General features: G+C 41.9%; 1 protein-coding gene across 8 annotated transcripts in view; it reads left to right on the top strand.

Moving 5' to 3' along the window:
• Nucleotides 1–1,855: 1,855 nt before the first annotated feature.
• The window catches only part of Tasp1 (taspase 1), a 234,226-nt gene continuing 220,041 nt past the window's right edge, over nucleotides 1,856–16,040 (top strand). For 3 of the 8 annotated variants that reach the window (XM_051144736.1, XM_051144732.1, XM_051144728.1), the window contains exon 1: nucleotides 2,002–2,159. The gene's annotated coding sequence lies outside the window, so the exon portion shown is untranslated. Of the gene's footprint in view, nucleotides 1,888–1,999; nucleotides 2,160–16,040 lie in introns of those variants that run through there. The other 5 variants (XR_007830524.1, XM_051144730.1, XM_051144729.1 and 2 more) reach the window with 4 other exon arrangements.

Genomic DNA, 16,040 nt, shown 5'->3' with positions numbered 1-16,040 from the left:
CCATCCACTGACTTACTCGTTCAGATTTTTTTCCTTTCCCAAATCACTCATTTTGTTTGTTTTTGTTTTGTTTTGTTTCTTTGAGACAGGGTTTCTCTGTATGGCCTTGGCTGTCCTAGACTCACTTTGTAGACCAGGTTGGCCTCAAACTCACAGCGATCGGCCTGCCTCTGCCTCCCCAAGAGCTGGGATTATAGGCATGCGCCACCATGACTGGCTGTTTTTGTTTTTTTGAGACAGGATTTCTCTGTATAATAATCCTGGTTGTTCTGGACTTGCTTTGTAGACGAGGTTAGCCTGGAACTCACATAGATCCACTTGCTTCTGTCTCCCCAGTGCTGGGATTAAAGGCATATGTCACCACTCCCAGCCCCAAACCACTCATTTTAATAGTGGTTTATACATTCCCTTTCAAATCTAATGTCTCGTTGGAATGGATACATTTCACAACTGTCTCTTAATTTTCACCCATAAAGGAAAATATTATCAGAAAGATATCCTGGATAATACACAAATTATTTATTATATGTTTGGGATTACCAGCAGTTGAAAAAAAATCTTTATTTTAATCTAGGAATGTCAGGGTAAAAATCAAGACAGTCTCATCTCAGTCTCAAACTTCCTTCCTGCATCAAGTTCTGTTGCTCTCCTCTTCTGAGGGGTTGGGCTTATCCTCCTTCCTGCCCCACCTCTGAGGTTGTCAGGAAGTCCTACAGAGCAGTGCCTTAAGCTTTAGGTGCTTTGCAATCACCTAGAGAGTTTGTTAGAAGATGGATTTAGGGGAGTTCTAAGCATTGTCCTTTTTTAGTAAGAGCTTGGGCGATCCTAAACTGTTGGTCTGGAACCTCACATAGGAAAAAGTACACGCTGAAATATCACTAATCTAAAAATCCAAAACTTAACAGCTTCCACATCGTGTACAAAATCATTTAAAAATGCTTTAGAAGCCCGGTGGTGGTGCCTCACGCCTTTAATCCCAGCACTCTGGAGGCAGCGGCTCCTGACTTCTAGTCTAGCCTCGTCCACAAAACAAGTCCAAGTCCAGGACAGCCAGGGCTCAGTTACACAGAGAAACGCTATCTCAAAACAACAACAAAAAACCCCAACAAAACAAGCAAGCGTTACAAAATTATCTCTAGGCTCTGTGTATAAGGTCTGTATGAAATACAGTTGAGTGTGTTTTTTGTAACTGGAGTCCCATCCCTAAGACAGCTTATTATGTATAAGCATGTATTTCAAAATTTGAAAAATTAAAAACAAAACAACCCGGAAGTTCTCATCCCATGTATTTCATGAATGATACTAACCTGCATTATTCTATTCCTCCCAATATCTGCCTCCCCCAAAACAGGCTATCTGTTCAAAGATTTATGATACTAGTTACAAGGAAACTTTTTTTTTCTTCTTCCTATGGTACGGCTGACTTTCATTATACACAACCCAGTTAGAATCCTACGTTTCCATAGGAGTCAGACTGCAAGAATGAGAAATCAGCAATCCCCTAATCAATGATGGCCACTATTTTCATGTGCAACAGCTCTAGTTAGCCAACCACGTGGGTAAGAGGTAGACACACCCTGAAAGCTAATTACGGGGGACAGTGAAGGCAAGGTGGGTAATGGTGCCTGAACAGCTACGACAATAAACAAACCCCAAATATGGCAAAAATCCAACTATTAGAGGCCGAATAAGACCTGCATGTCTCCGCTCATGAGCCTAAGGAGCCGCTATAGACTAGGTATCTGAGACACAGCCTCGCGGGGCATCTGCTTCCGGCCACGTGATCAACCTCAGCCAATGGGAAGACCGTACACAACTCCCGCTTCCTCACCCTGGCAACCGGCGAGCGACTACTTCCGGTGTGAGGAGTGCTCTGCGCTGACGCGGGTGAGTGTCCCTCGTTCTCACGCTGTCCGCGTCGCCGCCGCCGAGCCTCGGTCTCCGTGTGGTCCCGCAGGCCCGCGTGGTGTCCTGTCCTCCCCGGACCCCACAGGACGGCGCGCACGGCGCCACCTCCCTGGCCTGGCGCAGGGGCCCACGGATGCCCCGGCCCCGAGTCGTGGTCACGCGTGGGGCCCGCCAGTTTCCTTGGCTGCCGAGTTCTCGTAGCGCATCGCGCTCTGTGCGGTCCCAGGCTTCAGGGAACTCGGGTCCCCCAGGTCCGCAGCGGGACGGGGATGTGCCACGTACCTGTGTCGCGGTGGGGTCCGAGGGACGTGAGCATCCAGTGCTGGGGCAGAGGCAGCTGGAGAGGCGGGCGAAAAGCTGTGGCTGGAGGTGTTTGGAAGTAGAGGGCGTAGTGGTTTCGAGTTCGACGTGATTATGCTGGGCAGAGGAAGAGAAGATTTATTGGAGGACATTGGACTTGTTTTTTGACTAATAAGCTAAGGGAGTTTAACATACACACTTGGGCGTTTAATAATTTCCCGCTTTGTTTGTTGTAAATAAACCTTTTTCTCTCACCACTTAAAATAGCAGTGGTTATTAGAAAACGTTTGGGAGTTGCAGAAATAGTTAAGAGATTAACAGTTGCCGCCGCTAAGGATTTTGTTCTTTATAATTTCTTAGGTGTTTTAAGGTATCACCTAGAAGTGTGTGCGCATAATACGGTTAAAACAAACAAACAAACAAACAAAAAACAAAAACAAAAAAGAAAAATGCAGATTGTGTATGTTCCATTGTATGTTTTATTTTTTGGTTTATTTTATTTTACGCTTTTGAGTGCTTGCGTCATGCCTGCGCGCCACGTGCATATCGGTGGAGGCCAGAAGAGGGCATCCTATTTTTGGACGTGAAATCAAGGATGGTTGTAAGCCAGTGTGTGGTGCTAGGAACCCAGGTCCTCTGTAAGGGAAGCCAGGACTCTACTGCTGGGCTATCTTTCCAGCCCTGGTTATGTTTTTTCTTTTTGAGGTGTAATCAACACAGTACAAAAATATTCTTTAATTTGTAAGCCTCTCCCCTCCTTTCCGTCTTAAGTGTTCAAAAGATGTATACATATCATTGCTGTTTAGTTCCAGAACATTTCTTTTTTTCATCACCGTCCCCAGAAATCGTGTTCCTGTTGCCCTTATGCCTCCTCCAGCGCCCCTTCCCCGCCCCTTCCTCATCCCGCCCCACTCCGTCCATCGCCCCTCCCCCCTCGCAACTTCTGATCCATGGATCAGTATGTAGATTCCTGTTTTGTACATAAGTAAGTGGAGTCATGTGACAGATGTCTAGCCTCTTTCAGTTAGCATAATGTTTTTAAGATTTGTCCATGACTATGTAACAATGCATCATTCCTTTTTATTTATTTATTTTCCCCTGTGACTCCGGGGATGAAGCTCACACATGCTAGGTAAACATTCTACCACTGACCTACACGCCACACCCATTCCTTTCTGTGGATATACAGTTGTATCGGTTGGATCATTTTGTCCTTTGGGTTATTTGGAATAATTCTGCAAACATCCTTTATGACTTTTTGTGTGGATGTTTGTTTTTATTTTTGAATTTTTTAAAATTAAAAAAAAATTTTAATCTTTTTATTTTAAAGATTTATTTATTTATTATGTATACAGTGTTCTGCCTGTATGTACACCTGCAGGCCAGAAGAGGGCATAATATCACATTACAGATGGTTGTGAGCCATCATGTGGTTGCTGGGAATTGAACTCAGGACCTTTGGAAGAGCAGGTGATGCTCTTAACCACTGAGCCATCTCTCTCAGCCCCCTGTTTTTAGATTTATTTTATTTTAGTTTTTGGTATGTACCTAGAAGTGCAAGTTCTGAGTCACGTGTTTTGAGAACTGAGCAGATACTTTCCTGAATGGCTACAGCATATTGAATCCCACTGGTCATGAAGGTCTGCACCTCCAAATTCTGGAAAACACCTGTTGTTTTGATTGTATGCATCTTAGAGTGTACTGGTGAAATAGTATATTGTTGTTTTGCTTTTTATGGTTAATAGTCTTAAATGTCTTTTGAAGTTGGTCCTTACACAGTTTTGGAGAAATGTCTAGTTTGTTTAGTTAGGTATTTTTAAAAAATTTATTTTATGTGCATGTATGTTTTGCTTGCATATATATATCTATGCACCACCTGGGTGCCTGTTATCAGTAGAGGTCTGAAGATGGTATCAGATCCCCTGAGACAGGACTTACATTTGGTTATGTTGTGCTATGTGGGTGCGGGGAATCAAAAGCAGCCAGTGAGTGCTCTGAACTACTAAGCTCTAGGTGTCTTTTTTGGGGGGTGGGGTGGGAGACAGGTCTGGAAATTCACTCTGAAGACCAGTCTGGTCTCAAACTTCTGACTAAGAAACCATTGGTGAGGATGGGTGTATTGGCACAGGCCTTAAATCCCAGAACTGAGAAGGTGGAACAAGAGGGATCTCTGATTTCAAGACCAGCCCGATGTACACAAGTTCCAGGGTGCCAGAGCTCCGAGACAGAGGGAATTCTGGCTCACATAGAGAGAACCTGGCTCCCAAAAACCTAACAAGCAATCACACACCAGTGCCACAGCAAGAAAACAAAATCAGAAAAACATTGCTGAATCCGAGTCACAAATATTTATTCCTGTATAACTTCTGGTAACTCTAAGAGATTTTATAGTTTTATTTATTTATTTATTTTTATTTTATTAATTTATTCTTGTTACATCTCAATGGTTATCCCATCCCTTGTATCCTCCCATTCTTCCCTCCCTCCCATTTTCCCCTTATTCCCCTCCCCTATGACTGTTCCTGAGGGGGATTACCTCCCCCTGTATATGCTCATAGGGTATCAAGTCTCTTCTTGGTAACCTGCTGTCCTTCCTCTGAGTGTCACCAGGTCTCCCCCTCCAGGGGACATGGTCAAATGTGAGGCACCAGAGTACGTGAGAAAGTCATATCCCACTCTCCACTCAACTGTGGAGAATGTTCTGACCGTTGGCTAGATCTGGGAAGGGGTTTAAAGTTTACCGCTTGTATTGTCCTTGGCTGGTGCCTTAATTTGAGCGGGACCCCTGGGCCCAAATCTGTCTATCATAATGTTCTACTTGTAGGTTTCTAGGACCCTCTGGATCCTTCTACTTTGTTATTCTCCCATGCTTCTCTCATCTAGAATCCCAATAGGATGTCCTCCCCTCTGTCCCAGTTTCCTGGTAAGTGAAGGCTTTCGTAGGACATGGAGATTTTATAGTTTTGACTCTTGTTTTTGATATACTTAATTTTGATGTGTAGTAGCAGGTAGGAATACAACTCTGCCTTCTGGCTCTCTAATTTTCTTCCTTTTTTTCCTTTCAAGACAGGGTTTCTCTGTGTAGCCTTGGCTGTCCTGGACTCCATTGTAGACCAGGCCGGCCTTGAACTCACAGAGATCCGCCTGCCTCTGCCTCCCTTGTGCTGGGATTAAAGGCGTACACCCTCCCAGGCATCCATCTTGGAAAAATCAACTGATCGTAAATAACATTACTGTTATAACTATTCCTCACTGTTGAATTCTTAGGTTGCATGTGTTTTTAAAAATTCTCTATTATCCTATGTTAAGCAGAGCATGAAAGACAGAAAGCTAACCAGGAGCACGTGTGGGCAATCCTAGAACTTGGGAAGTGGAGGGAGGTGGATTAGGACTTTGAGGTCAGCCTGGCTACATGAGACCCTATCTCACAAAACAAAGCAAAACAAAACAAATCATTAACAACAGTCCAAACCAACCAAAGAAAGACTAAGCTTTTTATGTATTAAATTTTAGAAGCCGGGCGGTGGTGGTGCATGCCTTTAATCCTACTACTTGGGAGGCAGAGATAGGCAGATCATTGTGAGTTCGAGGCCAGCCTGGTCTACAAAATGAGTCTAGGACAGCCAAGGCTACACAGAGAAACCCTGTCTTGAACAACAAAAACCAAAACAAATTTTAGGTAGAAAGTGTTTTCAGATATAGGATTAATAGATCAAAAATGAATATGTTTGTTCTGGAACTCCAGGGTTTCTCTCTGTAAGCCTTGGATGTCCTAGACTCGCTATGTAGACCAGGCTGGCCTCGATCTGCCTGCCTCTGCCTCCCAAGTGCTGGGACTAAAGGTGTGTGCCACCATGCCTGGCTCTTTGTGGCACTCTTTTAATGAATCATTAAAACCTCAATGTCATGATACTTAATGCACAAAATACTGTTTGTTTATTTATTTATTTATTTATTTATTTATTTATGGTCTTTTGAGATAGGGCTTTTCTTTTGGAGCCATCTTCTGCCTTGGATTGCTGGGTGTGGTGGCACACTCCTGTAATCCAAGCACTGAGGGAGGCAGAGGCAGGTGGTCTACAAAAGGAGTTCAGGACAGCCTAGGCTACACAGAGAAACCCTGTCTGCGGTGGGGAGAAAAAAATATTTTATCAGCTATCATGACTATCTTCCTCCTACTCCGCTTTGGAAAGACTAAACAGGGCATATATTTTTCTAAATTGTTTAATTAAAAAATAAGTACCAAGCTCTGCGTGCCGGCGTATGCCTTTAATTCCAGCACTTGGGAGGCAGAGGCAGGCGGAGTCGGATCGCTTTGATTTTGAGGCAACCTGATCCACAAAGTGAGTCTAGGACAACTAAGGCTACACAGAGAAACCCTGTCTCAAAAAACCAAACCAAACCAAAAAACAAGTACTATGACAAGTGATAGGGAAATTAGAAACACAAACACACACACACTTTTTTTTTTTTTTTTTGAGAAACCCAAGGTCAGGACTTAGACCTTAAATTAGGAACTGGAGGGGCTGGAGAGATAGCTCAGTGGCTAAGAGATCTTTTGTTTTGTTTTTGTTTTTCTGTTTTTCAAGAGGTTAAGAGATCCCAGCAATCACATGCTGCTCAGAACCATCTGTACTGGGATCTGGTGCCCTCTTCTGACATGAAGGTGTACATGCAGATAGAGCACTCATAGGTAAAGTAAATAAATACGCAACAACAAAAAAATAGTACATAGAAAGTCCCTGAAGTTAAAAAAACTGTTCCCCCCCCCCCTTCCCGAGACAGGGTTTCTCTGTGTAGCCTTGGCTGTCCTAGACTCACTTAGTAGGCCAGGCTGGCCTCGAACTCAGTGACCTGCCTACCTCTGCCTCCCAAGTGTTGGGATTAAAGGCATGTGCCACCATGCTTGGCCTTAAAAATTTTTTTTTTTATTTTGAGTTTCCCTTTTGGTCTTTATTAGTGAATTAGCATTCTTCTTGGTCTCAGAAATGATCAAATAGTCTTTTCATGGACTGTACTGAATAAAACGAGTTCAAATATAAAGAGTATTAGAGAAAACAGAATTTCAATTCTCCTTAGAGGTGTATTTATGATACTGTTAATGTGTGTCTGTGTAGACTAGTTCATATGTCCAGTATCTGGAGAAATGATATCTATAGTATTGCACATTTTTAGGCTTTTCCTACCTACTTACAGACTTCTTTTCAAAAATAGTTGCATCCAGTTTAAGGTACCAGTACAGTGTTAGCTAGAAACATTTTTTTCTTCTTTGAATATTCTCTAATACTGGATGTTCAGCTTGAATTCCCTCTTACATATTATCTGTTTCTGGCTTTTGTCATGGCCTTTGATTTGCTGAGTGTTGTCCTTCATGAGGTTTATTCTGTCAGTCTTTTGTAAATGCTTGATCTACGTTAACTTGTGTTTGTGGAGAAAACGTTCAGATGCTGTGTAATATTTATGCTGAGGTATTTGGGCCAAACATGAGTAAAGGAAAAAGTTAAATACTTGAGGAAGAAACGTACAGGATTTTGGTACGGTCTGAAATTACGGAAGAGCGAGTTAGAAAAGGAGTTTGCAATTATGAAAGCTAATGTGCAAAACCTGGGCTTTAGGGGAACGAATGAGCTCATTTTAGCGGGTTAGTAAGGAACACAAAGACGGAGCTTCAAGGGGAAAAACGGGCTCACTCTAGCCATAATTTTATTTCAAGTCAGAACATTAAAAAAGCTGAAGAATCATGTGATTTGTTGGGAGGATCATTTTGAAAGATTGGCAACAAAGGCAGTTCTGGAGAGGTTGAAAATAGGCCTCGAGGGCTCCTGAGCTCGGGCTGTAGGCTGGCATGCTTTCCACGAGGGCCAGGAAGTTGGAGAACCAAAGCGTGGAAGTAGGAGACTGAGATAGAGCACCAGCTTTAGGAAATTGGAAAAGTACAGTTTACGGGAAGCAAGAGCTTATACTTTAGACAACTTTGTTCAGATAGAATTTATGTATGTGTATCATCTAGTGGTATTTACTATATTCAGACTGAAACCATAAATGCCTTAATCAATTCTAGAATGTTCATTGTGTGTACCTTGATACTGTATTCAATAGGAAACATTTTTAAGGCTCTTAATACTGATGTCATGAATATGTTATGCTCGCACATAGAACATGTGTATCTTTCTACAGTGGCAGAGCTGATTGGATAGTGCACAGGAATATTACTTGGATGTTAGTGTTTGCCTGCCAGGCTACAAATGCTGGGGTAGATTTCAAGGAGTCATAATACTGGGTGTGGTGGCACACTCCCGTAACCCCAGGACTCAGGGAGGGGAAAGCAGGTGCATCAGAAATTCAAGCCCATTGTTGGTGACATGTGTTAGAGGCCAGCTGGGGATACATGCTTTGTTGTCTCAAAATAAAAAAATAAAAATTTATTAAGGACAAATTCACAAACTTTTGTTACCTCTAATTTGTAGTTAAATGTGCATTGATAGCTGGCTATTGCAAGCACAGGTTCTTTTGATCTCAATACTACATATTATTACTTGGTAATTGTATATGTGTTAGTGAGGTTACAGAATGTGGTAAAGAAGGTACAGTGAGTCCAGGGAGTTCAAAGAAGCCTTCCTAGAGGCAGAGGAGGAGAGCTGATGCAGATGGGGAGCTGCAGGAGCCAAACAGCAGGGTCACAGTTGATCCCAGCCCTCAGGGTTGAGCTGAGCTGCAGAGGTGATGTGTGGAACCATGGAGGCCATAGACCTGGGCTGATGGACAGATGGGTGGGTAGATGGGCAGACGGGTGGGCAGATGACAATTTGAGTGGGCCATGTCAACAGTTGAGACTGTTTCTTTGTCTGTGGGTCCCTTTATACACACACTGGGTGGTCAGATGGCAGGGTGGTGGAGGCTGTTGCTTGTGTTGTTAGAGTGCCCAGCTAAAAGTGTAACACCCTTACTCTGACTGATGTCTTTGGTAAATTTTTGGCTTGTTTTTGTCTGCTAAGATTTAATGTGCCCATTTACTTATATGTTCCCAGTCTGAAATTTTTATTTATTATTTATTTGTTTTTGTTTTTCAAGACAGGGTTTCTTTGTGTAACCTTGGCTGTCCTGGACTCCCTTTGTTGACCAGGCTGTCCTCGAATTCACAGTGATCTGCCTGCCTCTGCCTCCCCAGTGCTGGGATTAAAGGTGTGCACCACCACCCTGGCAGTCTGAAAATTTTATAAAGCTGCCTTTTTACTTTGAAGAAAAAGTTGATTATCGATCTGTGCCACCCATGGGTGCTGCTGGACTGGTAGCAGTGCCTGAGCACAGTGTGAACAGTGAGGTGCATTTGCACTCAAAATGGACCAAGATTTGGCTTGTAAAAGGGGCCCAGGGTAAGGCACAGATCGGAAGCCACTGTTTTCTGTCCTGTGGAGGAACTTAGAACAGGGCATAGGTTTTTCTTCATGCATGAAAACTTTTTTTTCAGGTCTTACCATAAAAGGAACTCTGCCCCCATTAGCAGTTATTTGCCGTTTCTTTTCTTTTCTTTTTTAAAACGATGTTTTTGTTTGTTTTGGTTTTTTTTTTTTTTTTTTGGTTTTTCGAGACAGGGTTTCTCTGTGTAGCCTTGGCCATCCTGGACTCACTTTGTAGACCAGGCTGGCCTCGAACTCACAGCGATCCGCCTGCCTCTGCCTCCCAAGTGCTGGGATTAAAGGCGTGCGCCACCACGCCCGGCTCTAAAACGGTGTTTTTATTTATTATATATATACAGTATTCTGCTTGCGTGTATGCCTTTACTCAGAAGAGGGCACCAGTTCTTATAGATGGCTGTGAACTACCGTGTGGTTGCTGGGAATTGAACTCAGGACCTTTGGAAGAGCAGCTAATGCTCTTAATCTCTGAGCCATCTCTCCAGCCCTATTCACCATTTCTTCTCCAGCTTTAAGTTGCTACTTTCTGTCCACTTAAATTTTCTGTAAGTGATAGATTGGTGGCCTTTTGCCCTTGGTTTCATTCACTGTTTCTAGTGTTTATATTCTATTGTTTTCGCTCCCCTTATATTCATTTGCTTGGAATGTCTTTATTTATTTATTTATTTATTTTTATTTTATTTTATTTTGGTTTTTCGAGACAGGGTTTCTCTATGCAGCCCTGGCTGTTCTGGACTCACTTTGTAGACCAGGCTGGCCTCGAACTCACAGTGATCCACCTGCCTCTGCCTCCCAAGTGCTGGGATTAAAGGCATGCGCCACCATGCCCGCTTGTTTTTTGTTTTTTGAGACAGGTTTCTCTGTGTACTCTTGGCTATCTTAGTCTCGCGTTGTAAGCCAGGTTGGCCTGGAACTCACAGTGATCCACTTAGCTCTGCCTCCTGAGTGCTGGGATTAAAAGCATGGACCACCATGCCTGGCTTCTTTTAAATTTTTTTTTTTTTTTACGTAATTACACTCTGAGCATAGTTTACCCTATCTCCACTCCTCCCAGCCCTCCTTCCCCCACTCCTTCTCTGTTTCCCTAAAAAAAAAAAAAGAGCATCCATTACAATAAGATTAGGCACATACCCTCCTATCAAGGCTGGACAATGCAATACAGTAGGAGGAAAAGGGTCTTAAGTGCAGGCAAAAGAGTCAGGAGACATGGGACTGGAGAGGTGGCTCAGTGGTTAAGAGCACTGTGGTTAAGAACATCAAGCAGAGTACCTAGGTCAGACCCATACTGGCTCGCTGATTGTCAGGTCAGTTTCTGTGCCTTTGTGAACCCTGCTTAATTGATTTTGTGGGGTGTGTTCTCATGATGTCCTTGACCCCTCTAGCTCCTAGGTACTCTACTCTTTTTAATGGCTCACTGGTGTTCTATTGTATGAATATATCACATTTCGTTGTTAGTGGATCCATTTTCACTTGATGGACATTTGAAGTGTTTACTAATTTTGGCTACTTTGAATAATATTTAGACATCTAGGAGCAAGTTAGATCTTTTTAAAAAAAAAACATGTATTTACTTACTGTGTCTATGTGTGGGGCATGCTATGGTGTATATGTGAAGGTCATAGAACAGTTGGCAAGTATTGGTTCTCTTCTTCTGCTCTGTAGACCCCAAGTATTGAAATCCCATAGTTGCCAGCTCTGTTGGCACATGCCTTTAATCTCAGCACTCAGGAGGCAGAGGCAGGTGGATTGCTCTGAGTTTGAGGCCAGCCTGGCCTACCAGGCTACACAGAGAAACCCTGTCTCAAAAAAAAAATAAAAAATAAAAAAATAAAAAGGGGGCTGGAGAGATGGCTCAGAGGTTAAGAGCACTGTCTGCTCTTCCAAAGGTCCCAAGTTCAATTCCCAGCAACCCTATGGTGGCTCACAACCATCTGTAATGAGATCTGGTGCCTTCTTGTGGTGGGGCAGGCATACATATGGGCAGAATACTGTATAAATAATAAATAAATAAATCTTTAAAATACAATAAAATAAGATAAAATAAAAAGAATAAAAATAAAATTTAAAGCCAGGCATGGTGGCACACGCCTTTAATCCCAGCACTTGGGAGGCAGAGGCAGGCGGATCGCTGTGAGTTCGAGGCCAACCTGGTCTACAAAGTGAGTCCAGGATGGCCAAGGCTACACAGAGAAACCCTGTCTCAAAAAACCAAAAAAAAAAAAAAAATTTTTTTTTAAAAGGAAGGAAGAAAGAAAGAAAGAAAAAAGAAAGAAAAGAAAGAAAGAACTCAGCACACTGGGCTAGTAGAGCTCTAAGCTTGCATGTCTGAGGCCCTGGATTTTACCACTAGCCTCACAAAAATCAGAAACTAATTTAAATACCTTAATCTTTAAAGACTTCTATAGCTCATTTTCATACCACCTTCATTTCTGAATAATGTCTTTAAATATGAACATTTCACAACTTCCTACCAGTAATATTAAAATTGATTGTGATTATTATTTCTCAGTATTGGCAACTTGCTCATTCTCTCAAAAATTTTCTAAAAGAATTAATGATTATACAGTTGCCGAAAAGAAAGTTCAGTGGCACAGCATGTGTGCCAAACATGTACAACATCCTGGAGTGGATCCCCAAAGCAAGATGGCTCAGCCAATAAAGAACGCATTTATCATGCAAGCCTGGTAGCCTGAGTTCAAAACTCAGAAGCCATACTAAAGGAGAGGCAACTCCCAAATGTTGCCTCTGACCTCATATGTGTGCCATGGCTTGCACACACATAATAATAATGTTTTCATGTTTGCTTGTTTGCTTGCTTAAAAGGATTAAGAGTGTTATCATATGCCTCAGGCTGGACATGGTAGCATATATCTATAATCCTAGCACTTGGAAATCTAGGGAAGAATTAAGAATCAGAAGCTAGCCTAGTCTATATGTGGTGACCCTATCTCAAAAACAAAACAACAACAGAAAGCTATATTATCCAACAAATTCCATTTCCAATTATATGCCCAGAAAACTAAAATCATATGTCTATACAACTTGGGTAAAAGCACATGCTGCCAAGTATAACTATGGGAATTTTTTTTTTCTTTTGAGACAGGGTTTCTTTGTGTGACCTTGGCTGTCCTGGACTCGTTTTGTAGACCAGGCTGGCCCCGAACTCACAGCAATCTGCCTGCCTCTGCCTCCCAAGTGCTGGGATTACAAGTGTATGCCACCGCGGTGTGCTGAATTCTTAATGTGTAGAACTTCTTAATGCCTGTGTGTCTCTGGTCATGGAGAGCATTTTATTTTGGGTGTTGCCTCAGAATTTAGCTGCAAAGCAATAGAAATATTTTCTTGAGTTAGTGTTTGTTTTAAGTGTGCTGCAGTGGTTTCAGACAGTGATTAGTAATAACAATGACAAGTATGATAAGTACATCGCAGGTGTGTTTAACGTTAATCTAGTGTCGTGCCTCTACCCCCATGTGGTTGGCAAAAATCAAATACTGTGATGTTTTTTCTTTCTGTTTTCAATTACCTGTGGTTTATGTGTCCCAGTAAATTCAAGGTTCAGAATAGTGAAACAGAAATAGCTCCTTTTGGAGTCTTTGTTTTTTTGAGACAGGATTTCTCTGTGTAGCCTTGGCTGTCTTGGATTCACTTTGTAGACCAGGCTGGCCTTGAACTCACAGTGATCCGTCAGCCTCTGCCTCCCGAGTGCTGGGATTACAGGTGTGCACCACCATGCCCGGCCTTGTAAGTGGATTCTTATAATTTCTTTTATATTGGATTTAGGACTTGGCTCATTAACTATTGCGTAGTTAGAGTTCTCTAAAGGAACAGAACGGATAGACTAATATATTCATTGTATATGTGTACAGGGCGTGCTTCCACTAGTCTAACAGTGCTGTCTCTGAAAGGAAAGGCCAACAATCTAGTAGTTCTTTAGTCCAGGAGGCAGATGTCTCCGCTGCTCTTCAGCCTAAGTTGGAATCCTGAAGTAGGTTTTAATATTAATGAAGGAATGGCATAGTGGAATAGGTGAACTTGTCAGCAAGAGTGAGAGCAAGCAGGCAGAAAGGAAAAGCTTCCACCTTCCGTGTCCCTTTATGTGGCTGCCACTAGGTGTGGCCCTGATAGAGGGTAGGTCTTCCTACCTCAGATGATCCAATTGAGAAAATCCTTCACAGAGTGTCCAGCTGCTTGAGTTTTAGTTTGTTACAGTTGCAGTGAAGTTGACAGCCAAGATTAGCTCTCTCTTTGAAGCCACATGATTTAAATTCAAAATGGTGAACAGTTACTAATTTCTATCCCGCTCTTGACCATTGATCACCTAAATAGTCTTTGGGTAACATTACTGTATTGTAGCTGGGCATGGTGGCGCACGCCTGTAATTCCAGTACTTGGGAGGCAGAGGCAGGCGGATCGCTATGAGTTCAAGGCCAGCCTGGTCTACAAAGTGAGTCCAGGACAGCCAGGACTACACAGAGAGACCCTGTCTCAAAAAACAAAAAACCAAAACCAAAAACCAAAAATTTACTGTATTGTGTTTTGGTATGTCCAGATACATGCTTTACTTATGTAATTAGCTTCTTCCTTGCAGACAATACGACATATGTTTCTATGTATACTTTTTTTTTTTCTCTTTTGAGAGTATCTCATATAGGTCAGACTGTTCTGGAACCCATTGAATAGCCAAGGATAACTTCAAACTTCTGAGTTGATTACTTGCATGTGTATATATATATATATATATATATATATTTTTTTTTTTAGCCAGCTGTTTGTGAGACTTCCATGTGTGTATGTCAAGAACTTCTCCAATCCTCTGGTGGCTGTTTTTAGTTGAATTAAATTGATTTTTCAGCCAGGTTCTAATGTGTAGCACGTGTTGATCTTTTTTTTAAAAAAAGATTTATTTATTTATTATTTATACAGTGTTATACCTACATTGTGAGCTTGCACACCAGAAGAGGGCACCAGATCTCAGTATAGGTGGTTGTGAGCCATCATGTGATTGCTGGGAATTGAACTCAGGACCTTGGAAGAGCAGACAGGGCTCTTAATCACTGAGCCATCTCTCCAGCCCTATGTGTTGATCTTGAATTTGTGTTCCTCTGTCTTAGCCTTATCAGTGCTAGAATTATAGAGATATTACACCATGTCTCACCCACTTCTTTTTCAATTTAATATGAATTGGATATTTTTACTTAATGTTGTCATTTAAAAAGTTTTGACCACCCTATTGTCATGTTTTCTTTCAATCGTTTTGTTGCTTTTATTCCTTATTTAAAATATATTCTGACCTCTTTGTTGTTATTAAACCTGCATGTGTTTGTGTGTGTAATACATATTGAGAAAAATTAGAAGCAAGATTCAAGCATAAATTGCTTGAAGATAGTTTTACTGAGTTTTATGTTTCATTACTTACCTGTGGAGAACTTCAGGCTCTCCATTCTGACAGCTAGTTGAGGTGTGATTGTTTAATTTCTTGGGTTTATAACTTTGGTAGCATTTATATTTCATAATGCGTACTTGGTTTAGACATAACTTTATTAGCATTTATGCTTCATAATTGCATTGACGAGCATTGATCTGGAGAGGATTTCTTTGGAAGTGGGAGTAGTGGTGCCACTCTGCATTCCTAGGAGACTGTGGCAGGACAAGCCACGAGGCAGAGTTCAGGCCAGCTTAAACTGCTGTGCTAATAAACAACACAAATTCAAGCCGGTGAGACAGCTGGTAATGGTGCTTGTTTTGTAAGCCCAGCAACTGGAGTTTGATCCCCAGAACCCATGTAAAGGTGGAAGGAAAGAATTGGCCTCCATATAGTTGTCCCCTGTCTTTTGCCCCATCATCATGCACACATGTACAATAATAATAAATAAAAGTTTAAAAACATTTTTCACAGGTAGCTATGAATTTGTTGCTTTTTTTAAAAGTAGAAAGCTAGGCTTTATGTTAGTGTTTAGTATGCCAGCAGTGGTTGTGATTCCAAAATATCCCAGAGATCCAGCTGACAATGAAGTGATAGGCAAACCATGTTTAGGTTACTTCAGTATGGCAAATCGAAAGACCACATTTGGACTAGGTTACTTTTTGTTGTTGTTTGCTTTTTTTAAAGACAGGATTGATTGATTGATTTCCTTCTTCTTCTTCTTCTTCTTCTTCATCCTCCTCCTCTTCTTCCTCTTCTTCTTCTTCTTCTTTTTTTTTGTTCCTTGTTTTTTGAGACAGGGTTTCTCTGTGTAACAGTCCTGGCTGTCCTTGACTCACTTTGTCTGGAACTCACAGAGATCTGCCTGCCTCTGCCTCCCAAGTGTTGGGATTAAAGTCGTGTGCCACCACCACCCAGCTAGGATGAGACCTTTTTATAGTAAATTCTTTTGTTTTTTTGTTTTTGTTTTTGGAGACAGGGTCTCTCCGTGTGGC

This window comes from Acomys russatus, chromosome 4 (genome assembly GCF_903995435.1).
Source record: "Acomys russatus chromosome 4, mAcoRus1.1, whole genome shotgun sequence".
In the NCBI taxonomy this organism is placed as follows: Eukaryota; Metazoa; Chordata; class Mammalia; order Rodentia; family Muridae; genus Acomys; species Acomys russatus.
Note: the sequence above shows the minus strand (reverse complement) of the source record. Positions and strands in the feature narration are given on the sequence as shown.